Raw genomic sequence first — 14,157 nt, forward strand, 5'->3', positions numbered from 1 at the left:
ACAAGCATTTGCAATGCACTAGGTCTCGCATTAGGAAATTTTGAGCTATTGGTATTGTAAATGACAATTTTTTTATTTCCGTATTGTTTTTGATAATGGCTAAAATATTAGCTTTGTCATTTACAATGCCAATAGTTATAACTTTCGCAAATGTGACACCTATAGCATATGTAATGCAATATGTGTTGTATTTACGTGACTTAGATGTATTGCTATTACAAATAACAATGGCTTTTAATTTTTTTAAAATAATTAATGCTTAAATAAAAGTTATTGTAATTTATAATCGCAATAGCTTAAACTTTTGTAAATAACTTTTGTGAAGATTGTGTGAAGATTGTGTTAAGTGTATTTTATTGAGTCGAAAATCCAAGAACAGAAGTGAAATATTAACATCTTTATGAGACAATTGTAATAAAGTTTGAGACATTGAGAACATATTTGAACCAGTTGTTGTTGAATGGTTGCACAGATTGATGCGATGGATAGAGTGAGGGCGATGGATAGAGTGAGGGCGATGGATAGAGTGAGGGCGATGGATAGAGTGAGGGCGATGGATAGAGTGAAAAATGCCTGATTATTGAAAATGAATAGACCAAGATATTAGATGTGTGCAAATACAATAAACAGAAGCAAGACAGTGAAGGGGCAAGAGAGAATGAGACAGGAATAGAGGAAGAGTGGAGAGGCCAAGACAGTGAAGGGGCAGGAGAGAGTGAAACAGAAACTGAGGAAGAGTGGAGAGGCCAAGACCGTGAAGGGGAAGGAGAGAGTGAGACAGAAATAGAGGAAGAGTTGAGAGGGAGGAGTGAGTGGTGTGAGAGGAGAGAGTGGGGAGAGTGAGGAGAGGGGAGATTGAAGTGAGAGGGAGGTGAGAGAGGGAGGGAAGAGAGGTGAGAGGGGAGAAAATAGAGAGGATGGCAGAGAGAGTGGAGAGACTGAGGGGAGGGGAGAGTCAGGAGAGGAGAGGGGGAGAGTGGTGAGAGGATAGTGGTGAGAGAGGAGAGAGTAGGGGAGTGAGGATAGTGAGGAGAGGGGGATAGTGAGGGGAGAGTGGGGAGAGCTAGAGGGGAGAGGGAGGGGAGTGAGGAGAGAGGGGCGAGAGGAGGGGAGAGTGGTGAGAGGGGAGAGTGGTGGGAGGGGACAGAGTGGAGAGTGGTGAGATTGGGGATGGAAGGACATGTTCTTCACTTTGCACAGAAAATGCATTCATAATCCGTTCCTAAAGTTGTCACAGTATCTGGTTTTTCTCTGCTGAAATGATTTAGCAGTCACGTTTTTTCGTCTCTTACAAACGGAAAATCTCAATGACGGCATCTGTCAAAAGCTAAAAAAGAAAGGAGTGGGGTACAAATGTTTGTACATTCATGTTTCTTCACTCCCCCACTCAAACTGTAATTACCAGTATTATCCAAAGCACTGTACAATATGGAGGAAAAGGCCTGCAGTCTTGTGACATTTGAATGGCCTTGAGTTATTGGAGATAACAGGAAGAGGGTGTAGCGTTATGGCTTGAGTGGTTGACCTCGAAGCTTGGGAACCGGGTTTGAGTCTCGGCAACAACTCTCAACATTCTGTGATTCTAGGCAAATCACTTAATCTCCCGTGCCTCACAAAAAAAGTGTCCATTTGTAACGAAACTGTTGCTCATGTAAAGCGCTCTGATACTCGATGACTGGAGTCTAGTTCGCGCTATATAAAACATTGGGGGGGGAAATGACACTTACGCAGCATCAGTATGATATTTTGAATATGGCAAAAAAGTGGTACTCCATGAGCGTTCGTAGCAAGTGATTTAGTAGATAGCACGGTTTTTATCTACAGACAAGGCAGTAGACTGCCACTACAGAGTCGATGTACATTCCGACTGAGGAAATGCTGACATCAGCTTTTCTGTTCAACTGGCTGCCATCTAAGGTATGCTTGCAGGGCGCAGCGAAATAGCTTAACCGCATCGCTGCTGCGGCGATTTTTGGGCTGTGTGGCAATTTTTAAAATACCGCGTTACATGACGAGCTCAGCTCGTCATCAGCACACGCCAGCATCGAAGGGGTTAAGAACGGTTGTCGACATGAGTCACTTTATCTTGATGGAAATGCAGGCAGGCGCTCAAGAGACACGAGCTGTCAAATTAAGAAAAAGTCTCAGTCTTTAATTTACTGGCTGCAGCTGAGTCAACTGCGGTTCCGAACACAAATGGGCTTCGTTGTGCAAAAATGTGATGGCAATAGAAGTTACTTAAGAACCGCAGCCAAGCGCTCAACTTCAAACACACGAAGACAAGGAATGGCGGCTCTAACGAAACTGGTGCTCATGTAAGCAGTTTCGAAAGTCGAGCTTTTACTTTCTACAGCACCGTCTTAACAGGAACGAGGGACGCTTTCAAAGTGAAAGGGGGCATGGCATGTTGTGCGCGTGAAAGGCACGGCATGGGGCTGCAAAGCAGTTTCCAAGAGTGGAAGGGAGGGAAGGAGCGAGCATATGTGGATGAGGTGTGTGTGAGGGGGAGCAGAAGCCTTTGATGTGGTGATGTGGTGTGCGAGGCCAAGCTCTCAGAGGCAAGCGGCTCGGGGAGCGCGTGCACAAGCACATGTACTTGACGAAATCCACGATGGTTTCAGAGCTTGGTTGAGCCTCTATACTCTCGTCCTATTTATCACTTACGTGATAGAATAGGCGAGACCTAAAAAGTCCTTAAATTGCAGATTTGCCATGTTCCTCCTGTTATTTCAAATGTATGTTCACAAGTACTAATCCCTACACGTCTGGTTCTTTTGGGTGTACTTCCGTAAACACAAATCTTTCCTTTATGTTGACTGTCAAATCTTAATTTTGGATAAGCCATTTTCTTTCTAAATTTATCTTCTTATATCTTCCTTACATTTGTCAAAACATCATTGTGTTTATCCTTACTACATGTTGGGTAAGTATTTCTTTCATCTAAAGTAATAATGGACATTTTCTCAAGTGGTTATGTCAAGCAGGTTACTTTTTTTTTGATAAGCTGTAACACTATGTATAGGTCTGTGTGGCATAAAATAGAACCATGCTGTGTCCATTTCTTTTGCTCTCAGGTTTAATTTCATGTTTGCTACTGAAGGAGCTCAAGAAAGAATTAAGCTCTAATTGGAGTAGAAATATGCCAAATATTTAGGTCTATATTTAAGTGAAAGCATTATACTACATGTATTTTCATAAGATAACGGCATGTGAAAATGTGACCTTCTGACACCAACGATGGTAAATGACCACAGACATATGTTTTTTTTCTCCCATGGCGTGTGTGTATTCCTGTACTAATGTAGAATAGACGTTAGTTGAGTAGTCCTCTCTATTGTAAGCAACAAGTGAAGCTTTAAATTGCTTTGCATCACTCGGGTATGTGTTTTTGTTGTATCTGCATTTCTGAATCTTTTCTCTGGTGTTAAGTAAAGTCCTACTAGCACTATTGTAATAATTATTAGTGTTATTATTAAGACTGAACAAATAATGTACTTACACTTATTTCTACAGCATCTCTTGTTTCTCCAAAAGCAGATGAGCTGCAGCAAAGTTCAAAAGCTCAATGCAGAACTTTGTAAGTACCTTCGTAAGGATGAGTAACGTTCAGCAACGCAATCTTCTTATAGACAATCCTTTATGGGAAACAACCATAACAACGCAACTTTTACAATGCACTACCATTACAACAAAACTTTTACAACGCAAGATCTATTAAAACGCATGCTTTTACAACGCATTCCATTATAACACAGATGCTATTACAACGCATGCCATTACAACGTAGGCATGGGTAAGTATTTAATTAAAATAATATTAATTTATTTTTAAATACATTTTCTTAAAATAATTATTTAATTTAGTATAATACATTTTAATATTTTAATTACATTTAATGTAAATTAAATTTATTTTTATTAAGCTCCCTGGAGTTAGAATAGTAATTTTAACCCCTACTCTATCCAACACTTACCCTACTATTACACACCCCTGGAGTTAGAATAAGAATACTAATTTTACCCCTACTCTATCCAACACTAACCCTACTATTACACCCCCGAGTAGTTAGAATAGTACTTTTAACCCCTACACTCTCCAGCACTTACCCTACTATTACACCCCCCTGGAGTTAGAATAGTAATTTTAACCCCTACACTGTCCAACACTTACCCTACTTTTACACCCCCCTGGATTAAGAATAGTAAATTAAATTTTATTAAATGAAATTAAAAATTAATTTAAATTATTTAAAAAAAATTGTAATTAAATTAATATTAATAAAATTATATACTTACCTATACTTACGTTGTAATGGCATGTGTTGTAATAGCATCTGCGTTGTAATGGCATGCGTTTGTAATGGATCTTGCGTTGTAAAAGTTGCGTTGTGATGGTATGCGCTGTGAATGTATGCGTTGTAACGTCATACATTCTCCTTAATCCTACGACATGTTCTTCTAAATAGTTATCCCTACTCTTCTGCAGCAGACTCAGGCCTAGGTACTCTTCTTTCAAATAAAAAATTAGTTAGTGTCAGTCTCTTAATCTCTTCAAACAGTCTTTTCAATATTTTTTTCCTCAATGACTTTATGATTGCACAGTCCATCTTTGTCACGTATCCTTTATCCCAACAATGCGTATTGTAGTGAAATCATGGAGGTTCTTACAATTCTGATCTCACATCACACAAATCATCTATTGTGACATTCAGTACTTGGTCCTCGAAGTAAGACCACTCATCAGAGGCTGACTGCCTCTGATAAGGTCTTTTTGAGCTCCTCAGTTTTGGTTGATCTTCTTCTGTATCACTTTCATCTCTTGACTCTGTCTCCTCAGCAAAAGTTGTTGGAAACCGATCAGCTCTTTTACAGTCTTCCTTGATAACAGTTCTGTGGCCATTCAACTCTACAAGCGATTCTTTTTTTTTCAGTGCTCTTTCCTTCACCCGGATCTTCCAACTGTACATATGTTGTCAGCCAGTCTCTGCTTCTCCTTCGTTAGCGAGTTCAGTGCCACTCAGTGAAACAACAGGTATGTGGATTTGTGTTGCGGCCTGAGAATCTTCACCACTTTCTTCACCTTGTTACTGTTTCTGTAACATAGCTCTTTGTGGTCTCCGCTGGTGGTGGTGCAGTCACCAATGCTCTTCATTCTGGATGGAAGAGCACAATTTCTTCTTTAAGATTTCTCACCTTCTTGGTATGGGATGCCTGCACCTAATTTGGCTCTCCGGGGCATTTAACAGCAGAAGTAGTAACACAAATGACCTGCAAGGGGCCTTTCCAACTCGGTTACAATAAAGTATTCCAAATGTGTTTCTTGATCACAACTCAATCACCTGGATTGGTGCAGATCTTTAGTGGCAGCTGCAATCTGGTAAGAAACAGAATGGACCACATCAGCTAATCCCTTGCAGTAATTGAGTATTATATCATCTGTGATATTTAAGAGTACATGGGTAGGTACATCAGACCACCTCATTGCACAGCCCATCAGAATCTCGTGGGGCGAGAAAACAGTCTTCTTATCAGGAATACTTTGAATTGTCATCAGCACCAAAGGTAAAGCTTCCGTCCATTTCAGTGAGGTTGAAGCACAGATTTTAGCCAGTCTGTTGAACAATACCTGAAGCCTCAGGTCGATAGCTGCAATGTAGTCTTTGCTCAATCTGTAATGCTGTGCAAATCGTCTTCAGGACCTCCTTGTTCATGTGGGTCCCACTATCTGACTCCAGAGAAACCAGCATTCCACACCCGCACATCAGTTCTAATATTGCGTTTTACTACTGTGTGACTGTCCTCTCCTCTGGTTGGATAGGCTTTCGCCCATCTTGAGGAGACCTATACAATGACAAGGACATATCTCAGCCCGTTGCAAACGGCATTTCAATCAAGTCCATTTGCATTCTGTTGAAAGGACCCCCTGATCTCCCTATGTGACTCGGCGTAATGTGTGTTCTTTTCCCTGCATTGATTTGTTGACAGGTCACACATCTATGACACACTTCTTCTGCAAGCATCCTAAACATGGGTTTAAACCAATGCTGTCAGAAGAAGCTTACTATGGAATACCTCCCTAAATGTGTGAAGCCATGAAAGTATCATGTCATTGAGAATAATAAACAATGTAACACTAGTCTCTCATGTGCTGACATCCATACGTCATTTGTATTTTTCACACAACCTGCTCTGATCCAACTCTGTTGCTTCTGAAACATTTTCCTGTACTCTCTTTAATTCCGCCGTATTGGTTACTGTAGTCAACATTGAAAATAAAGTGTCCTCTTCAGACCCACAGGTGAAATTACCATTAAATGTGCATGCCAACAAAGCACAATATTGTGATAAATAATCTGCATACCTATTATACCCATGGCAGTATAGCCATTCACATGTTGATGACCTGCACATTTATCTACAGCCATTTCTGCAGGCAACTGTAAGGCTTCCAAAAAACTTTCACTTGGACACCATTTCTAGTAGGTGTACCAGAAGAGTTCATGAAACCTCGTTAGGACCACAATTGCCCAAACTCATGCATAGCACCAAAGCTGTACTATCTTTAAATATAGTCACTGCTATTTGAGCGGTCAAACTGCAGGCTCTGGTAAGGGCAATCAATTCTGCAAGTTGTTTTGAGGTAACCCATTGACGCTTCAACAACTTCATTTATTGTACACACATTTTAAGCTGCTCTCGGGGTACCTTAATTATTTCTCAAACCTCGTCGACAAATTACATGGCCCGGGTCAATTAGGGGTTCATCCTTAATATCCAATATAGGCTTGGTGCATAAATCCGTGACATCTAGGCAATCAAGTTATATTTCATCACAAACAGAATTTTTTATTGCCATTAAAGGTTAAGGATTGATAATTTGAAAGCATTTCAAAATTAAATTATCTGATGATAAAATTACCTGCTCATACTTAGTGAGCCTATTATTGGTCATATATTAAATATTTGATTGTGTCAATAGAAGCTCCATAGAGTGTGGGACCATTATAGTTAAAGGATCTATATACCATTACTATGCTCTCATTCTTTTCCAGACTAGCACTTACTGGGGCAACCGTTTTAAGGCAGCTGTGCAGACTTGAGGCAACAGGGCCAAGGGTAGGCGAGAAGTATGCCACAGGCTTCCGACCATCACCATGTCTTTGAGTCAGCACTGAGAGAACGCAGCCCTCCCTCTCACTGCAAAATAAGGTAACATTTTTATTGGAATCTGGTATTCCTATTGCTGGAACACAACAACGTTTTTCTTTCAGCTTTAGGAAGGCTTTCAAACACTCATTCCAAGGAAGCAGATCAGACACATCCTTGTGTGTCAGCCTCAGTAAAGGCTTTGCCACTAGGGAAACGTATAAAAAGAACAATTGATGGACAGATTGCAGAACAATGTCATACATTCCCCTAGTACAGAGATCTGGGCCTAAATCCATTGTTTCTTTGCTCACCATGTCATTCCAGTTTGGACCCAGCCATATGAAAATCACCCTGTGCCCAATGGGAACATTCTAGCCCGAACTGCCAGGCTAGGTCCTCCCTGGACTGGAAACCAGCATCCTAGGACTGGTTTCGGGCTTTTAGCCAGGATAGCTTGACTCCAGTGGCATGAAGAGCACGGGACCCACGTCTGGGCATATGTCTATCTCATCAGGGTATTCTCTTCCACTGTGCTTCTGAAACACCTGTAACAACCACTCATAGTACTCATTAACTGATTTGTTTGCTTCTTGTCAGTCGATTAATTTTCGGTCAGTCAAGATGTTTGGAAGGCACCCTTCCTTTCAGGAAAGTAATCGCTGCTTCATATTTTTTCTTCTCTACAGAAGATTAGCATTAGTTCATGTCATTTTTGCTGGTTTTTCATGTGGTCATTGTACAGCGGTCTTACGCCCAGCCAACACATCAGTCTGTTTTATAGTATCAAAGAAGGTATTTAAATCAACTCACAGCACTGTTCCATCAGCTTGGCTTTTTCTGTTTGTTCTTTCTTTTTGTTGAGTCGGGCTTCTGCAGCTTCAATGTATTTTACCAGTTGACAAGCCATTTGAACTTCGTCACCCAAAAAAAATGCCAGGACCGCTTGCCTGCAGGACCTGATCCCTTTTTTGTTGAACAATGGTCTCAGAAGGTTACGGCGATCTTGCTGCAGCTCCTTGCAGATGATAATGAGGTGTAAGATGTCTTCCTCGTCATACCCGTAAAGGCGGCACTTTGCTGGCTTTGAGGGGCGTAGCCAGGGGGCCATGTGGTCTGCAGAGAGCAGTAGTCCTGGCCGGTATTTCAAAAATGCCTCTTGTTTTTTTTGGTGTAGCTGGTCTGAAGATATGTTTGTGGTCTAAGTTTGGTAGAAGATTGTATAGTTAGCCAGCCGTGTGCTCGCTCCGTCAGTAAAGGTTTGTCCTGAAAGAGAGATTCTTTCCTGACAATGTTGTTTACTGCTTTTTTAAAACCTGCCTTAGGCCCTTGTAGATCCCACAGTTGTCGCACCCCCAGTTGTTTTATTGTTTCCTCCAGGAAAAGCCTTGCCGGGCAGTTTTCCTTAATTTGCGGTTCTTTCCAAAGGAGAGCATTAAGTGTGTTTGCTTCTCCCCTGCTTATTTTTACCAGCTTTTTAGGTATGCTCCTTTACGTGCCGGCTCTTCCTTTGCCAACCCAAATTCGAGTCTAATCTGTGCCGGTGAAGTGTACCTCGGCAAGCCAAAGATCATGCGCATCGCTCTTGTTACTGTTCCCGCTACTGTTTTGGCGTCCCTTCCTTCGCTCCATAGGTGATAGATGGAATCAGTTTTGCTTGAATCGGCTTTATTAGAGGGGCGAGATTGGGTCCAGCGATCTTATTTTTTGAATTTCTTAGAGTTACAGCTGTCATTAGTCCTCTCTTTTTTATTTCCTCGCGTTGTGGCATGAAACTGCTGCTGTGGTCTACAGTGACCCCCAAATATATGTATTTACTTGTGACATGTAGCTTCCTTGTGTCCAGGAAACAGCTGGGCGTTGATTTATCTTTGCTATGAGTAATGCACATGACCTGTTTTTTCTTGATTGATTCTGAGTTTATTTGTTTTAGAGTATTGCAAGATTACAGCCGCTGTAGGCCTATTGGAGTCTGGCTGATCAGCACCAAGTTGTCCGCGTAGAATAGAATGGACAGTTAGATGCCCCCTAGTTTTGGTGCATGGGAATTGTTTTCATTCAGCAAGATTGATAGTTCAGCCATAAAAAGATTAAATAAGGTTGGCGCAAGCACGCATCCTTGCTTTACTCCTGTGCTTGTGGGGATCTTCTTAGAGAAGTCCCCTGCTCCTAGTTTGACATGGACCCAGGTATTGCTGTGCAAGAGAATTAGTTGGTTCAGCAGCAGTGATGGAATTTTCATTTTCTTTAGTTTTTGCCACAACAGGTTTCTGTTTACATGATCGAAGGTGGAGCTATAATCAATATAGCACAAGTATAGAGGTTGTTTTGCTGCAAGAGCTGAGTCAATCAAAAGCGATAAGGCTAATATGTTAGTGGTCGTCCCCATGTTTTTCCGAAAGCCAGTTTGGTTGTATGGGATTGCTGTTGTTTCTTCCACCCAAGATGTTAGCTCTTGGAGTAGGAGGCCAGCGTAGTATTTTGCCTCATTGTCGAGTAAGGCTATAAGGCGATAGCTTCCTGGATCGTTCCTATCTCCTTTTTTGAAGATTGGGGATGTAATTGCTCCCCTCTAGTATCGTGGGATTGTTGAAGTCTGCAAGATTTTTTCAAACATTGGTTTGAAAACGATGGCCCAATATTCAGGCTCTTGTTTGAATACAACTGGGGGTATGCCGTTTGAGCCTGGTGCTCCCTCGCGTCTCCCTTTCGAGATTCTATTGCATATTTGTAAATTTGTGATTGAGAATTCCTCATCACGTGCAGGAATTTCTTTATATGGAGAGTTCTGTGCTTCGGAACAGTTTTTACATGATTCTTTCCACAGTTCTTGGGCATCATTAAAGTGTGTACCAAGGAAAGTTATCCAGGCCTCTTCAGTGGCATGGGATTCGATCCCCTGGCTTCGCTCACTGATCAGACTGTTAATCTTTTGCCAAAACTGCGCGCTGTTGTTCATGTTGGCGTCGTGTAGGAGTTTTCCCCAAAAGCCCTCATCAGCATCTTTTTTTTAAGTTGTCATATCAGTTTCCTGCGGCTATCTTTTAACTGTCTCAGCACTTGGCAGGCGGCGGGGTCTGTCCTTACTCTTCGGAGAGTGTTGTTTATCTGGGGTTTTAACTTGTTTAGCCGGATGTTGTTTCTAAAGTTGTGATGATTCTTGTATTTTAGGGCGTTGACCATTCCACCCGTCCTTGCACTTTTGTTTATTTCAGCTTTGTCTCTCAAGTTTTTTGTGAATGCCTCCCAGCATATAATTAGATTTGGGGATGCTGATTGTGCCTCTCCTAAAGCTTGTTTCGCTTGCAGTAATAGGCTTTGTGGGTCATTAGTTTTGCACTTTATCCGTCTTTCATTTGTTGAAAAATCTAAGCCTAATCTGTTGGCACCAGGAGGGTTTAATGTTGTTGGTGCCTCGATCGTGATTTCCTGAGGGAGGTGGTCGCTGTAATCCATTGGACCGATATGGAAATCTCTTACCCTTTGATATAGGCTGCGAGAGAAGAATGTAAAATCGATTGTAGAGCTAGCCGTAGTGCTGTGAAATGTAGCGGATTGTGGTCGATCCCCTGGAAATCTACAGTTGAGTGCTCGGAAGCCCAGCTCTTCTAGTTTTGGCAGTAGACTCCTAGCTGTTTTCGAGCTTCTGCCTCCCGAGGAGCTGTCTTGGTCGCTTAGCTCCCAAGCAAAGGGGTCCTCGTCGTCGATGCTATCGGAAGCTGGATTACTGAGCATATTTAAGTTAAAGTCCCCTGTAATGATCAAACTGTTCGTTTTCTCAGTTTTTATTAGTTTTCATAGTTCTTCCTTCAGCTGTTGTGCTCCCTTGGTTTTTTCCCTGGGCTATAAATAGAGGTTTATTAGGGTTATGTCCTCCTTTTTTGTTCTGCTCGCGGAATGTCAGTCGCAGTGCTTGCATTGCATTTGGAGGAGCTAGCTTGTAAGCCAAGGGTACTACTTCAACAATGGATTGTAACGCACTGTATGTGGCAAGATCTCCCTTCTTATGGCCAAACAGTGAGCTCTGTGTGGGCGGCAGAATGTTTAAATTGTATCCCGACAATACTGGTGGAGTGTCAGACCAGGTTTCTTGCAGTGTAAGGATGACAAATCTTTGGAAGTAGATGTTTAGATCTGCGTCCGAGAATTTGTCTTCTAGGCCGTTGATGTTCCAGGAGCACAGGTTGAGGGTGTTGGGTGTGTTGTTTGCTTTTACATTACTATGTCATTAGTTTATGGCTTTGACTTTTAGGGTTCTCGATAGCCAGCTCCAAATTTGCAAGGTAGAACTGCAATTGGCAGATAGCCCATCGAGAACAGTCTAATAAGAGATTAAGTTCTCAGGTGTTTTACTCCGAGCCCCTCTTAGAACTGAGATCCGATTTGGCTGCCCATTTACTTTTTTCCTTTGCTGGCTATCAAGTGGGGGCTAGAGCTAGGCCTTCTTTCTACTGGTGGTTTTCTTTTGGGTTTTTTCCTCCCTTCCCGATTTCTGATTTCTGGTGTGTTTTATTCAGTGTCTGTAACATCTCCTGTCTCAATCACCCTATCTTGCGATAGGTTAGATGTCGCTTTCACACTAGTGGTGCCTTTTCCCCAGGCTATTACAGCTGTTGTTTTCTTTTGGTTTCTTCCCTTCATTTTCTGTTTTCTTCCCTGTTTTCCTTGTTGAAGGTGTTCCAGCAACGCATCTTTTTGAGAGGTCGGTGGCGCTATGTTCGCAGTTGGTGACATTTGGGTTCCTTCGTTTTGTTGTCTGTTGCTGGCCGTTATCATCTTTGCTTCTACAATTTCCTTCATTGAGTGTAGGTCTAGGGTCATCTTTGAGCTCTCCTGAATTATTGGTGACTGTAATCCAGCTTGCGGTGGCGTGGCCTTTTCGTGTCTCTTATTGACTGCTTTGGTTGATCGGTTGCTTTTTACAACCTCCCTAATGTCAGAGAGGAGGTTGTCCATTGCCATTGGGAGTGTTACCAATTTGTCCACAATTGTTATGCAGGAGCAGTTAGATTGTATTAATTGGGTGTCAGCTTGTGCCCTTTTAACCAAGTTGTTCAGCTCTGCTAGCTTGCCGTCAATGTTGGTGACAAATATTGACATAGAGTTGAGGACAGGGAGTTGTAGATCCATCTTATCAGACTGGTATTGGATGGCGTTTACCGATAATTGCATTGTGTGCAAAAGTGTTGACCAAATGTCTTCTTTTGCTTTTGATGTTTCCTTCCCCAGATTTGCACTGATGGTCCCTCCTGGCAGTTCCTCCTTCGACGCCGTCGGGTAAGATGCTACCAGTTCTTCCCACTCCTCCGGGGTGAGATACGAGGTTTCAAAGTTGTTTGTCCGAGGCGATGTAAATTGTGTGTTAATGTAGGTAGACTAGGGGGGTCTGTTTCAGTTTGTCTTGGGGCACCTCCTAGCTTGGCTTGATCCTGTTGTTTCTCACATTGTTGGTCATTTATTTGGGATGTACACTGCCCCTGGGCTCTAGCTTCCTGTGTAGGTATGGTCTTCGATTGCCCCACTACATATGTGTCTGTCCTTATTATGGGTTCTCTCGTATTTCTAGGTTCATGCCTTGCCTGCCTGTCCTCTGGCATTGTCAATGTGTATTTGCAGGGTGTTGTTTCGGTTTGTGTTATTGAGTCTCCATACTGCGTGAATTTGCTGTTATGCACGTCGCCCTTGCGCTGCAGGGTGTAATTACGGGCCCCCAGTTTGCTGCTCCGTCTGGTCCCTCTTGTCTCTCAGAGTTTCCGAGTGGTCCTTGTCTTCCTTTCTTAGATTCTGAGGATTCAAAGTATTCTTAGGCTGTGTGATTGATATCTCGTTGAACTTGTGGGAGTTGTGGGGCTCCTCTCCCTGTTTACTATTGGAGTGAGGTTAGGGTTTGGGATCGCATTTTGGCCCTCTGTTTTGTACTACTTTGTGCCTTCATGCTCGCAGCCGTTTGGGTTTGTTTTTGTTTTTGTGCTTGAGTCTGCCAACTCCTGTCTTCGTCCCTGATCCTGCGCAGATTGATTCCAAGAGGCCCTCCTCAATGGCCCCTTGTTTGGCTCTTCTTTGCTTACAGGTGCAGCCACCTTTGCACTGCTCTCCCCTTTTCTGAGGTCTGCTTGGTGCCTTTCCACCCCCACCTGTGATTCTAGCTTCAGGTGGGTTACCATACTTGCCTTAGTTGGCTGAAGCGGGGGTTGGTAGATCGCTTGTATTGCGACTGTTTAGATAGAGGGCAGAGCTGGCATCTTTGATAAATGAAAATGTTGTATAAATTTTAGGTTGAAAGCCAGATTTACTCCCTGAGGGTCCGTTTGCATGCTCTCCCGCTTTAATAGCTGGCAGAATTTTGTGGCTTGTAAGCGGGGGGAATCAGGGGAAGTTCTCCCTCTTCGTCTCCGTTCCTTCCGTCGTCCCTCCCCTTGCCTTCATTGCTGACATTCATTAGGTCTTTTAAAAGTTGTTTTTTTTGCTTTCCTTGCTCTTTTAGGGGGATTTGCGCGATCCGTGTAGTTCCTTGGCTTTCCAGACCTCATTTCCCGACTTTATTCCTTTTTTTCCCGGGGTTACTGAGGTTTTGATTGCCGACTAGCTTACTAGCAGGCCACACCGGTCACACACCTACACTGGGTGTGGACTTTATCGGCGGTTCAACAGCAGAGTCTCTGACTACAGTTCCCGCACAATCCAACACAACACAGCACTTTTCCGTGGACGGTGAGGCGCAGTGAGGGCTCCCCGAGGGCGGGTGGGGGACTGCTGGTACTCCCTTTTGCAATCCCTCTTGCTTCCTTCCCGGTACCACAGCCCCACTCCAGCCCCGAGCGCAGTTATTTCAAGGCAGTCGGTGCTCCCCCTTCAGTAGCTGGTTCCAGAAGGTAGTTCGCTCAAGGGTGCGAGGGACCGGAAAAACAAAGAACACACTAAAAGGAACGGTAAGGAAGGTGTCTCCCTTCAGTGAGTGACACAGGAAGATATCACCACCACCACCAGTGTTGCAAGGATTTTTCTAATCCTC

The 14,157-nt window shown here is 43.0% G+C and overlaps 1 protein-coding gene across 2 annotated transcripts in view; it reads left to right on the top strand.

Annotated features, from left to right (window-relative positions):
- Positions 1-14,157, top strand: part of TXNL4A (thioredoxin like 4A) — an 87,289-nt gene that overhangs the window by 19,268 nt on the left and 53,864 nt on the right. The window contains exon 2 of one of the 2 annotated variants that reach the window (XM_086965195.1): positions 7,052-7,208. The exons of the other annotated variant lie outside the window; for it this stretch is intronic. The gene's annotated coding sequence lies outside the window, so the exon portion shown is untranslated. The remainder of the gene's footprint in view (positions 1-7,051; positions 7,209-14,157) is intronic. 2 annotated transcript variants of the gene reach the window in all.

This window comes from Lissotriton vulgaris, chromosome 4_1 (genome assembly GCF_964263255.1).
Source record: "Lissotriton vulgaris chromosome 4_1, aLisVul1.2, whole genome shotgun sequence".
NCBI classification, from domain to species: Eukaryota; Metazoa; Chordata; class Amphibia; order Caudata; family Salamandridae; genus Lissotriton; species Lissotriton vulgaris.